This window comes from Littorina saxatilis, linkage group LG3 (assembly GCF_037325665.1).
Source record: "Littorina saxatilis isolate snail1 linkage group LG3, US_GU_Lsax_2.0, whole genome shotgun sequence".
Classification (NCBI taxonomy): domain Eukaryota; kingdom Metazoa; phylum Mollusca; class Gastropoda; order Littorinimorpha; family Littorinidae; genus Littorina; species Littorina saxatilis.
In genome coordinates this window covers 58,434,434-58,447,885 of record NC_090247.1, presented here as the reverse complement: position 1 = coordinate 58,447,885, position 13,452 = coordinate 58,434,434, and positions in this window count along the sequence as shown.

The following is a 13,452-nucleotide window of genomic DNA, read 5'->3' as shown; positions in this document are numbered from 1 at the left end:
AATGCATTGTCTAATATCGGACAACCCTTGGCGCGCTGGCTTCGTTAGCACAACGTCGACAAAACACGAGAAGCAGCAGTCTACCGGTTTTAAGTCTACTGCTCCATTGGGCAGCTACTGACGACCTCAAGGTGGCCCAATACCTGCCAGTTAGTTGTTGCTGCGCCACGGTCCGCTAACCTCACTGGGTGCGTAGGGTTCCGGGTGAAAACCGACATGCGGATCGACAACGGCGCATCAGGGAACAGAGATTAATTGTTATTTGTATTCCCGAAAGTCTGGTGATCTGGACCCCCGTTTACTTCATAAAAAAATCCCCCATGATGATGATGATGATGATGATGATGATGATGATGATGATGATGATGATGATGATGATGACCATGATGACGACGATGATGACGACGAAGATGACGACGAAGATGACGACGAAGATGACGACGACGACAACGATGATGTTGATGATGATGATGACGATGACGTCACTCCCTACACAGGGCTGGGTATCCTAGGCAACATGCTGTCGTTCTGCGTGCTCCTGTCCCCCCGCCTGTCGGGCAGCTCCACCTCAGTGTACATGGCCGCCCTCTCCGTGTCCGACTCGCTGGTGCAGGTGGTCAACATCCTCTTCCTCGTGCGCAAGTTCCCGGGTCACGAGACGCTACGCCACGGCACGTGCGGTCTGACCTTCTTCCTGCTCTTCTTCTCGCTCCACTACAACGTCATCGTGATGATGGGCATGACGTTAGAACGATACCTGGCCATCCGGTTCCCGCTCAAGGCCAGCGGCTGGTGCACGCCGCGCAGGGCCAGGATAGCGGTGGTGGCCATGTGTGTCATCGTCGTCGCCGTCAACTTACACAACCTCATCCTCAGGAAGATGGTCTGGAATGACGTCCTGAAGGTATGTTGTGAGTGATGTGTTTGTGTGCAACATGTCAAAAACCAAAACCTACATCACCGCCAACTATCAACATTACCACAACCAACACCACCACAACCACAAAAACACCACAACAACAACATCATCAACAACAACGACAACAACAACAACAACAACAAACAACAACATCATCAACAACAACGACAACAACAAAAACAACAACAACAACCACAACCACCAGCCCAATACAAAACGTGTTCAAATGCTAAACCTTCAGTTATTTTGATTTGCAGACAGAAGTCTGTGCCCCCGACGGTCCAACCAACGAGTTTTTCCTGTTCAAAGTGTGGCCGTGGATAGATGGCGCTGTGTACTGCTACATCCCCCTGCTGACAGTGTCCGTGTTGAACGTGCTCATTGTGCAGAAAATGAGGTCCGCACAGAAGTTCAGAGGCACGAGCGGCTCAGCGGAACAGGTAAGGGATAGCAGTAGTTGTGATGCCATTATAAGCTGCCATCTTTTTCTGCGTTCATGGGCTGAAACTCCCACGGGTGTTACGCGTATGACCGTTTTTACCCCGCCATTTAGGCAGCCATACGCCGTTTTCGGAGGAAGCATGCTGGATATTTTCGTGTTTCTATAACCCACCGAACTCTGACATGGATTACAGGATCTTTTCCGTGCGCACTTTGTCTTGTGCTTGCGTGTACACACGACGGGGGATACGGCACTAGCAGGTCTGCACATAAGCTGATCTGTGAGATCGGAAAAATGTCCACCCTTAACCCACCAGGGGCAGCCACGACCTTCCGCTTGGGAGGCCTGGGTCGTATCCTCCAGGCCATTGCGCCCGTCTGATAAACTGCCATGAAGGTTAAGTGTTGTACGGTGAAGTTGTGCGAGAGTGCCTGCTGAAGGTGCTTATTGTGCCGAAGATGATGTCAGCACAGGGGTTTAGGGGCTTTGGTGGTTTGTTGGGAACAGGTGATGGGTAAGAGCCGTCATTGGATCATATGCAGCCTCGCGCACAGCTAAATTATCATGGAAAGTCGTGCTAAACTTTCTCATTGTGCAGAAGATGAGATTATCACAAAACTTAAAGGGCACCAGTGGCTTAGTGGAACATATAAAGAAATCGGAGCTATGATCGAATCGTGAGTATTCGCACACACAGCTTAATTATCAGGGAAAGTCGCAATGAACGTGCTCAGTGTGCAGAACAGAGGTTCAGGGGGTTCAGTGGCTCAGCAGAACAGGTACGGGGAAACAGTCATCAAGGTCTAGCTGGAATATATTTCAAAGTAAAATTGAAACAGATTGTTGCGTTTGTTGGTACTGATCATGGAGCAGATGCGCTCGGGGGAGATATTCAGCTGGAACTGTTGATGACTTCACCAAGAGGTAGTCTGAATGTACTCTGCAGTTTGAAAACTGTCACAGTTGCTGCGTTGAAGGCGTCATTTGTGCAGCAGATCACAATCATCAGCACAAAAAAAAAACAAAAAAAAAGCAGGTTTCGCCATTGTGACATGGTCAACTGTGTCTATTTTGATAATGGAAAGAGACTTTTTTGTTACATATTTAGCCGAGATGGTCACGTTGAACTATTTGACTTGCACTGCAGATGATTGTTGTCAGCAAAAAAAACTTAAGCTCTGAAAAGCTCACGGTCAGCTGTGTCTCAGATGATAATAAAGAGACGTTTGTTTTGTTACAAACATGGCACACAACGTAACCGAGAACGTCGTGATGAACGAGTTGACTTGTGCTGCAGATGGTTGTGATCAACACAGAACTTCAGGGATATTAGTGGATAACCTAGACAAGTGTGAGGACGTGGTTCTGATTATATCTTGATGTGATGTTAATGTACTGAGTCGTGGAACTCTCCAGGAATGTCGTTTGAACGTGTTCGCCATGTTAGATGTAGTCAAGTGAAAATGTGCCAGACTTTCAAAGTTCGTCACAGGAGAGTTGTGTGTGTTGGACGCGTGTACTGCAGCACTCAGTACAGTATAGTACTGCTCTCAAACCAGTACTGTCTGTACCGAATACTGCCCGTACTGGTGTGCAGTCTGCAATAATGAAGGCGCAATACTGCTGTCGACCTTGTGTATGAGCAGGAGGGGCTTACAAATTGAGGCAGGGGTACAGAGCTGGCGTGATGTAGGGGGGCCCAAATCCCCTAGATGCTGGAGGAATTTAGCATTTGAAAGGGGTACTTCAGATATCTCCTTGGGAATAAAGGTATATTTGCCGGGTAAGGTGGGCCTTCCGGAACCCAGGAAACCCCCCTCAGATCCAGCTCTGAGTATGCAGTCTGCAATAATGCGTGAACGATACTGGCGAATAGAGAGACTGCAAGATGACTAAATTGTTAATCTGAACACGGACATCGATATCGGGATGACGAGGTGGAGCTTCAGCAGAGGAGTAGTTACTGGTTGGTTTACTCGAATATTTAAAACACTTTCTACCCCACCTATGTTGACCAAGTTTTTTTTTAGTCAAGACCAGCTGTGCTGCAGCAGGTCACTCAGAATTGTAGTAACTGTGTAAAAACTGTGTCTCAACACGCTGGAATGCAGGCGTTAGATCGACGTTACAGGAAGCGACTAAAGTGACTGAATGTGTAGATGTGAGGGTGTGTGGTAAATATTTGTAATGTGATTACTCGGCTGTGAAACCCAACTCCTGTGATATGAGAGGGTAAATTTACATAGTGCAATATCATATTTGATTGTATTCCTTTTATGTTTTATGTTTTATGTGTGTCGTCCTATACAATTGTTGTTATAATCGTTTACAGGCAGGCAGGGTGTGCCAAAGAAAAATTTCCATTTTTATGTAATATTTTAATGGACAATAAAGTGCTGTTATTGTTATTGTTATTATTGTTACGGATATATCCGTACCAGGTCAGATAGAGCCGTATGAGTGGGTACGGATATATCCGTACCTGGGAGACTTAATGAGTTTAAGATGAAAGGCACAATCCTTTCCGTGTCAACAGTTCGGCCCGCCGTCTCAGAACTGGTACCAGGCTTTTACATGGGATAAGGGGCGGGGATGTAGCTCAGTCGGTAGCGCGCTGGATTTGTATCCAGTTGGCCGCTGTCAGCGTGAGTTCGTCCCCACGTTCGGCAAGAGATTTATTTCTCAGAGTCAACTTTGTGTGCAGACTCTCCTCGGTGTCCGAACACCCCCGTGTGTACACGCAAGCACAAGACCAAGTGCGCACGAAAAAGATCCTGTAATCCATGTCAGAGTTCGGTGGGTTATAGAAACACGAAAATACCCAGCATGCTTCCTCCGAAAGCGGCGTATGGCTGCCTAAATGGCGGGGTAAAAACGGTCGTACACGTAATAGCCGTGGGAGTTTCACCCCATGAACGAACAAACAAACATGGGATAAGACCTTCCCTCAGCTCCATTTGGTCACATGCCAAAAATGTACAGCCTTGGAGCTCTCTGTGTACTGTAGGAACTTGCGGACGAATTTATTCCAAATAAAAGGTTCTAGTGTCTTTTTTCAGAAGAAAAAAATCGTAAACAAATTCAACTCACCACAGCAAGCAGTCAGGGTTTTAATTATTAGTATGTGTCCATGTGGAGTGTTGGTCTTATTCAACGTAAATGCCCGGCCAGATCTGATAGTTTGGAAGGAGTGTGACGTTGAACAAATGAACGGTTCCTTTGGCGAAGAACGTAGAGAGAAGAAATGAGGTTGTGACGTTATATTTTCCACGTGACGTTATAGCTACTAGGCCAGTCACTAGCGAGGGTACGTGTCTCATACACGTGTACAAGAACCACGTGCCGTAAGTTTGTCCGAGCAGAGCAAAAGCAAGGGTACTTACTCTTTCACAACCCATACAATCCTGACAGAGTTATTTCCCAAATTCGTCTATTGTGTGCGTAGTCAGTGGGTAAACTTACCTGGCGGAGCTGACTGTGAGACAAACTCGGCGTGAAATACACCACTTCAGTGAAATCAAAGATCTAATGCACCAAGTGAGGATGTTGGTTTTGCTGCTGTTGACGTCGATGATGATGTTGTCCGCACAGGAAGACCAGCGTGACCACCTGATGCTGACGTCACCTTGACGAAGAAAAATAAAGACTTGCCTTGCATACTTGGTTTTCCCCTTGAATAACGAAAATGCAAAGATTCCAGGCAAAGTTTAAAGAGATACTTTTGAACTGATCGTGTATTTTTTTTAATTTTTTGGGGGAGGGGGGGGGGGGGGGGGCGCTGCATCTCTTGGGTGTTAGAAACAAAAAGAAGGCAAGAAACTTCGCCTAGCGGAAAGACGGACGCGCCATCTATGACGACCAGTGGGCTTTTACGTGGATGGCTCTTTTGCTCCTGTTTATTTGTTTGTTTGTTTGTTTGTTTGTTTGCTTAACGCCCAGCCGACCACGAAGGGCCATATCAGGGCGGTGCTGCTTTGACATTTAACGTGCGCCACACACAAGACAGAAGTCGCAGCACAGGCTTCATGTCTCACCCAATCACATTATTCTGACACCGGACCAACCAGTCCTAGCACTAACCTCATAATGCCAGACGCCAGGCGGAGTAGCCACTATATTGCCAATTTTAAAGTCTTAGGTTCGAACCCACGACCTCCCGATCACGGGGCGGACGGCTTACCACTAGGCCAACCGTGCCGGTTTTTGCTCCCGTTTAGCGTTCTGATTTCGATGATTGACAAAAGTACCAACACAGCGCTATTCATCTTGTCTGTGATTGTTTTCTTCCTCCTACGCAGGGTGACGTCAACCGTTATGCAAAGCTGATGTTGTAGCTGCGAGGTGCTATCTTCTCCTTGGATGCGTATGTGGCCGTTGTGTTCATGTTTAGCGCGTATGACTTCAATGCTCATGACAAAAGCACCAACGAAGCGCAATCAATCCTTTCTGTGTTTTTCTATCCCCTCTACTGCCACGCAGTGTGACGTGAGCAGATAGGTGATGGTGATGCTGCTTCAAGTGACGTGCAATCCTCTCTATCAGAGGCTTTTGCATGTATGACAGTTGTGTTCCCGTGTAAAGTTGATGACTTTGACAAAATTAACACGAAAGCGCTTTTCATTTTTTGGTGATATATTTTTCTCCCTCCCACGCAGGGTGACGTGAGTCGTCAGGTGAAGTTGATGTTGTTATTATTATTATTGAGGTGCACTCTTCTCTTTGGAGGCTGTTTTGAGCTGTTTAGCGCGTATGACTTCAATGCTCATGACAAAAGCAACAACATAGCGCTATTCATCTGTTCGTTTTTTTACCCTCTTTACCCCGCAGGGTGACGTCAGCCGCCAGGTGACGGTGATGTTGCTGACAGTGACGTGCACGTTCTTGCTGCTAGTGGGTCCCATGGCGGTGATGCTGGTGGTGGAGAGGTACGTGTGGTTCAGGACCACCATCCACGAGCAGGCAGTCTTCCACCTGGTCCGCACCATCCTCAACAACCTCGTATACACCAACCACGCCATCAACTTCTGTCTGTACTGTCTCAGGTAGGTCGTCTACCTGTCTCTGTACTATCTCAGGCAGGTCGTCTACCTGTCTGTACTGTCTCAGGTAGGTTGTATACCTGTCTCTACCGTCTCAGGTAGGTCGCCTTATCTGTCTCACTGTCTCAGGTAGGTCGTCTACCTGTCTCTACTGTCTCAAGTAGGTTGTCTACCTGTCTCTACTGTCTCAGGTAGGTTACCTATCTGTCTCTACTGTCTCAGGTAGGTCGTCTACCTGTCTCTATACTGTCTCAGGTAGGTCGTCTACCTGTCTCTACTGTCTCAGGTTGGTCGTCTACCTGTCTCTACTGTCTCAGGTAGGTTACCTATCTGTCTCTACTGTCTCAGGTAGGTCGTCTACCTGTCTGTACTGTCTCAGGTAGGTCGTCTACCTGTCTGTACTGTCTCAGGTAGGTCGTCTACCTGTCTCTACTGTCTCAGGTAGGTCGTCTACCTGTCTCTATACTGTCTCAGGTAGGTCGTCTACCTGTCTCAGGTTGGTCGTCTACCTGTCTCTACTGTCTCAGGTAGGTTACCTATCTGTCTCTACTGTCTCAGGTAGGTCGTCTACCTGTCTCTACTGTCTCAGGTAGGTCGTCTACCTGTCTCTACTGTCTCAGGTAGGTCGTCTACCTGTCTCTACTGTCGCAGGTAGGTCATCTACCTGTCTCTACGGTCTCAGGTAGGTCACCAATCTGTCTCAACTGTCTCAGGTAGGACGTCTACCTGTCTCTACGGTCTCAGGTAGGTCACCAATCTGTCTCAACTGTCTCAGGTAGGACGTCTACCTGTCTCCACGGTCTCAGGTAGGTCACCTATCTGTCTCTACTGTCTCAGGTAGGTCTTCTACTTGTCTCTACTGTCGCAGGTAGGTCGTCTACCTGTCTCTACTGTCTCAGGTAGGTCGTCTACCTGTCTCTACCGTCTCTTGTATAAGACGTCTAGCTGTCTCTACTGTCTCAGGTATGTTGTATACCTGTCTCTACTATCTCAGGTAGGTCGTATAGCTGCCTGTCTCTACTGGCTCAAGTAGGTTGTCTACCTGTCTCAGGTAGGTCGTGTACCTGTCTCTACTGTCTCAGGTATAGGTGGTCTACCTGTCTCCACTGTTTCAAGTAGGTCGTCTACCTGTCTCTACTGTCTCATGGGTCCCCTATATGTCTCCACTGTCTCAGGTAGGCCGTCTACTTGTCTTTACTGTCTCGGTTAGGTCGTCTACCTCTCTTAGGTTGTGTACCTTTATCCCTGCTGGTTCTTCTTATGCTTAGGATGTCGTCTGCCTCCGTGTTCTTTTGGTAAGTCTTCAGCTTCCATAAAGCCTGGGCAGGTCATCTTTACGTCTATGTGTACAGCTTTAGTAAGGTGAAAAATGACGTAGAAAAATAAAGACTTGCCTTGCATACTTGGTTTTCCCCTTGAATAACGAAAATGCAAAGATTCCAGGCAAAGTTTAAAGAGATACTTTTGAACTGACTTTTTTTGGGGGAGGGGGGGGCGGCAAATCTGAAGAATGTGGGGAATCCACAGTACCTCAGTTTACACACACACGGCACGTTTTGTTTGAAAACGCACCACAAATATAGTAATCAATTAAAGAAAAGTGAGCGAATGCGCAGTGTGTACTTTTTTTTCTTTAAAAAAAGATTGAGACAAATTGTATCAATTGTATATATCGTGTTGTGATTTTGATTGAACTTGTAAAGCGCTTCGAGCTGTGGAGAAGCGCTATATAAATGTTCCATAATCATCATTATTATTCTACCTTTGTGAGAACTATACTTGCGTTAGGTCTTCTACCTGTGTTTGTCTGTTTGTCCAAGGCCGCTGGGTCGAAGATCAGTGAATATAACGTTTTGTTTTGTTATAAATATAACGTTCTAATAACATACCTTTTTTTTATTTTTTATTCTGAATTTTGGAACGTTGGCAGTCTCTTTGTGTTTGGATTTCAACCGTAGATGCTTTTGGGGAAGACATCAACAACCCCGTTTTCGTTTGCAGCGGAAACAGATTTCGACAGGAGTTTCTGAGGATGTTCATCCCGTGTCTGTCAGCAAAGAGTGCCGATGGTAAAGGGAAACAATTCATCAGCACGGACAGTAACTCTACCATGGGCAATAACTCTTCCATTTCCCAGAAGCCATCAGTCTCCATCATTAATGGCGGAAGTTGAACATTAAACCAAAGAGTATTGAACGTATTCTTAGAACTCATAGCGGTGGAACTGATATTAATTTAATAGAATGTTGTATCAGACTAGTATATTGTATCACTGTTCACAGTTTGATAGATTGTAGGGGAAGGGCTCCTAATATGGACCACTTTTTGTTTCATGCTAATAACTAGCTTGTTTTCTTGCGAAGAAGTTTCATTTTGTGTTTGGTAGTCCTTCTCTCTTAAGTGAACCGTTAGGCCTAATTAGAGTGAAATAGCTTTGATAGACATTCAGCAAAAATTAAATACAGAAAAAATCACAAAGGCTCCTAATATGGACCAGTGAAGCGGTCTTCACGAATCACTGTCAAAAGCCCCCTATACTTCAAAATAACATGATACAACTTATTGTGCATGTCAGACTAATTTAAATATGCTTTAGATTTATCTGTTTCGGGTTGATGAGAGCATTATTTGAAGCACACCAGGAAACTAAAGAAGCATATCAAAAACAGAGTGAAAATAAGTGAAATTATCAACTTCCGCAAAAAGAAGACAATTTGATATCTTTTTTTGAAAGCTCGAGGGCTAGTTATAGGTTATTTTCAGCAAGCTTCTTAATGAATTAATGAAAATAGCCTTTAGCTTTTATTTTCTTCGATTTGTTGAAGGTGGTCCATATTAGGGGACTCACACATACTTTGAGATTTTGCTATTATTTTTTGTTTGCAGTAGAAACTCGGGGTCAAAACTGCTAAAATGTAACAAATACGGTCTTAGCTGTCATATATAGCAATTTTTGTGTGATAAAAGCTTTGGCTGTGGACAAAAACGAGTCCGTTTTAGGCGTCAAAGTTAGAGTGAACACTGCCAAAAGTGAAAAAAAGATAAAAAGCCTAACGGTTTTAAGGTTTGTGTTTCTGCTACTGTTTTGACATGCGCAAGTTATCCAGATAGGGTGAATACAGCGAATGAAATTGTTTTTAGCGCTCTAGCGCCGTTAGTTTGTCAGATCAAGAGGTGGTCCATATTAGGAGCCGGTCCATATTGGGAGCCCTTCCCCTACACGTACATAGAGCATTTTTATCTTGTACTAGAGTTCTTACCAGCTTTGATCAGATACTGTACTTTTCATAAATATACATTTGACACGACACACAACGATCATACCTCATATCATAATTCTTGCCAGCATTGGTCAACTGCCTTTATATATAGTGACCGAAAACATGTATAGTTTTTGCAGTTACCGTACTGTGTAAGCGTAATTGATGGGAATGCGCCTAAAATATTTTACAACATCTTACTTTTGTTCATGTTACTTGCAACTGAAGATTCACGAAGTTTTGTCGTATAATTTTAAATACTTTTTAAATGTTATTGTTCAAGTCTTTGGTGTCAGTGTTTTCTCGATCCTGGTCTCATGTCAACGGCCGGTCAGTACGACATTTGAGGTACCTTTGTATTTGTTTTTTGCTGATCTGTTTTTCTGCAATTTTGTTTATGGGGGTAGACCTACCTAGAGTTGGAAAAAGAAGAAGCTTTTTTTAGAGAACCTACTAGTGTGTGGCATCATTAGAAAGCTAAATCGCTCTATTTTCATTTACAGTTTGAATTTTCAATCAATTCCAATCCGAACTGGATATATGAGGGTTCTAAGCAGGTGTGTATCAACCCTGAAAACTCAAAAACCGGTCCCATTTTACTCTTTATTTCATTGCACACTAAAACTAACTAATTTTAGCATGCGGATTTTCTCCGAAAACGCCACTTTTCAGGGTGTTTTTACACCACAGTTTTCTCAGTTTTCATGCTAGTTTGTTTGTTTGTTTGTTTGCTTAACGCCCAGCCGACCACGAAGGGCCATATCGGGGCGGTGCTGCTTTGACATATAACGTGCGCCACACACAAGACAGAAGTCGCAGCACAGGCTTCATGTCTCACCCAATCACATTATTCTGACACCGGACCAACCAGTCCTAGCACTAACCCCATAATGCCAGACGCCAGGCGGAGCAGCCACTAGATTGCCAATTTTAAAGTCTTAGGTATGACCCGGCCGGGGTTCGAACCCGCGACCTCCCGATCACGGGGCGGACGCCTTACCACTGGGCCAACCGTGCCGGTATTTTCATGCTAGAGCCTTATATTTTGCAATGGAAATAGATTTTAGCCATAGCTGGATCCTAAACTAGCCAAACTGTAATCAAACAGACTGATCAAAAATATCATAATTTATACTAAGGGGAGATTTTTTGATTTGTTTAATTAAATTGTGTACATGGTGTTTACTGGTAATAAGCCACATACCTGCTTTTCCCTCGTTCAGGCTCCAGGTAAACTTGTTTTTCATCACTTTTCCAAAGTAAAGCTTTCAGGGATACAAAGATGTTACTATTTAGCAAAAATAAACAACAATACACCCAACTCCAGGTAGGCCTACCCCCTTAAGGGCTTGAATTTCTCTGTAAATTGGTAAGCGGTCCATTATGTCTTTTTGTGAAAGCATATCAGTTAGGTCTTTATAAAAGCAACTAAGTTTCACAACAAAACCTACCCTCTACCAAATGTATACAAAAACATATAAATGTACCAGTTGAAACAGTGTACGTGCTACAGCCAATTGCTGTACGATTCGTTGGATAGCTTCATATATCAACCCTATTCCGTTTAACCGGAGATGGGTTGCGTGAGAAATGCCTTCTTCCGCGAGGATCAGTGAGCTCACCTTAGCAATGAAGTTTTACAGCGTATTGGAGAGGATGAGATGTTTTGTGGAGAAAGAGATGGTGACGGTGATTCTACGCTACTGGGTCACCAGGTGCGCACGTGAAATTCCTTAATGTCACACAGTTCTCTTAAATGTGGGTCACCCGTCGTCCCATATGTTGAAATATTTCCGGTTTGAACACATGTGTTTTAAATGAGCCTGAAATAGTGTACAATATTTTGACACTGACACTGAACATTTACCGAGTTGATGTGATTTAATACAGTGGCTTAATTATCTTCTTCCACTTTTTCTTTAATCTGTTGTCACAATAAAACAAAATCTGTCAGTTTCTGCAGTAGTTTGTTGGAGAAGGGCCGTTCACTGAGTGAACAGTTTGTTTCTTTCTTTCTTTTTGTGTTTTTGTTTTGTTGAATGAGTATTGTTCCACGTATATTGAACATATTTACCTTATTTATTTGTTACTGTGAAAATTCAGATTGTTTGGTTGATCGAATTGACACCAGTCAGGCAGGTAATGGAAATAAACAAACGCTTCCACAGCCAAAAAACACACAAACAAACAAACAAACAAACATCAGCCAAACAAAAATAATATTGGTATTTATTCTTCACTTATTATGAGTACATTGCGTATTGCGTGATTCTTTCTGTAAACTCTTCCATTTCTCGCTTAATCGAATAGCCGAGGTTCAACCAGATATTATAAAAGGTTACGAATAGTAACGGCTCATTGATTTCTGGTTTACTTGATCGTTTGTTTTCTGCTGTTTAGTAATTGTGAGTACTTCTTTATTGATTAATCAACCTGTTCAAGTAATTAGACTACGAACATGGACTAAATAGTCCGGACCTGTCATTTCCTGGATTCATGTGTGCCTATTGAATTTGGTGTTTTTATCCATTTTCTTACTACTAATGATCTTTAGTTGTTTATCAGACATAGAGAGAAAGAAAGAGAGAGAGAGAGAGAGAGAGAGAGAGAGTGTGTGTGTGTGTGTGTGTGTGTGTGTGTGTGCGTGTTCGTGCGTGTTCGTACGTACGTGCGTGTGTGTGTGTGTGAGAGAGGGAGAAAAGGAGAAAGAAACACACACACACACACACACACACACACACACACACACACACACACACACACACACACACACACACAGAGAGAGAGAGAGAGAGAGAGAGAGTGTGTGAGTGTGTGTGTGCGTGTTCGTGCGTGTTCGTACGTGTGTGTGTGTGTGTGTGTGTGTGAGAGTGTGTGTTTTCCACGAAACAGCTGCAACTGTTTTTCACTTCAAATCGGAAGAAACTAAACGATGCTAAAATCCCATCCTCATCATCCTCATCTTCATAATCATCATCATCGTCATCATCATCAGCAGCAGCAGCATCTTCATCCTCATCATCATATCATCATCATCATCATCATCATCATCATCATCATCATCATCATCATCTCATGCCATAACATGTAATGCAACACATCTCAGCGAAGAGCACCATCCCTTGTGAGGACGTCAAAGTGGGGTATTTTCTGATATTTATTTTTCACATATTGATTTAAATCTAACTAAATACACTGTACTCTAGTAACCTGCGGCTAAAAAGCCAACGTGCATCAAACAAAAACAGAGTGTGCACACGTTTCAAAACAGAAACAGCAGAGGAGAAGCAAAAGAAAGGATAAAAAAACTAAAAACAAACTAAGCACAAAAACGAAAGGAGCAACATTACAAGTATTTGTATTGCAGAGAACTTCCGTGTGTAATCAGAAGGCAAGATTGCTATTTCATATGTTACGTGTATTTCCATTGGTTAATTGGGCAAAACTGAGCTCAGTGCAAAAGTGATATCGACGACATTTCCGTCGATATCAGTTTTGATATCGACGACCTCTTTATTGCTTCCCCACTTCAAAAACAAAAACACCTAAATTTAGAAACAAACAAATATATATGAAAATGTAATGATCCCAGAATTTAGTTGAGCAAGTGACTAAAGACTTTTTGAAAGAAAAGACATTTTGAAATACTGAAAAGTACAAGAAAAGAGTGAACAAAAAGAAATAATAATCAGAGGGAGGGATATGGAACAGCCAAAACTGAGACAAATACTTTTGTAATTTCTTTACAGTAAATACAAAATGTCCAGAGAATTAGCAATATATCTAACATTG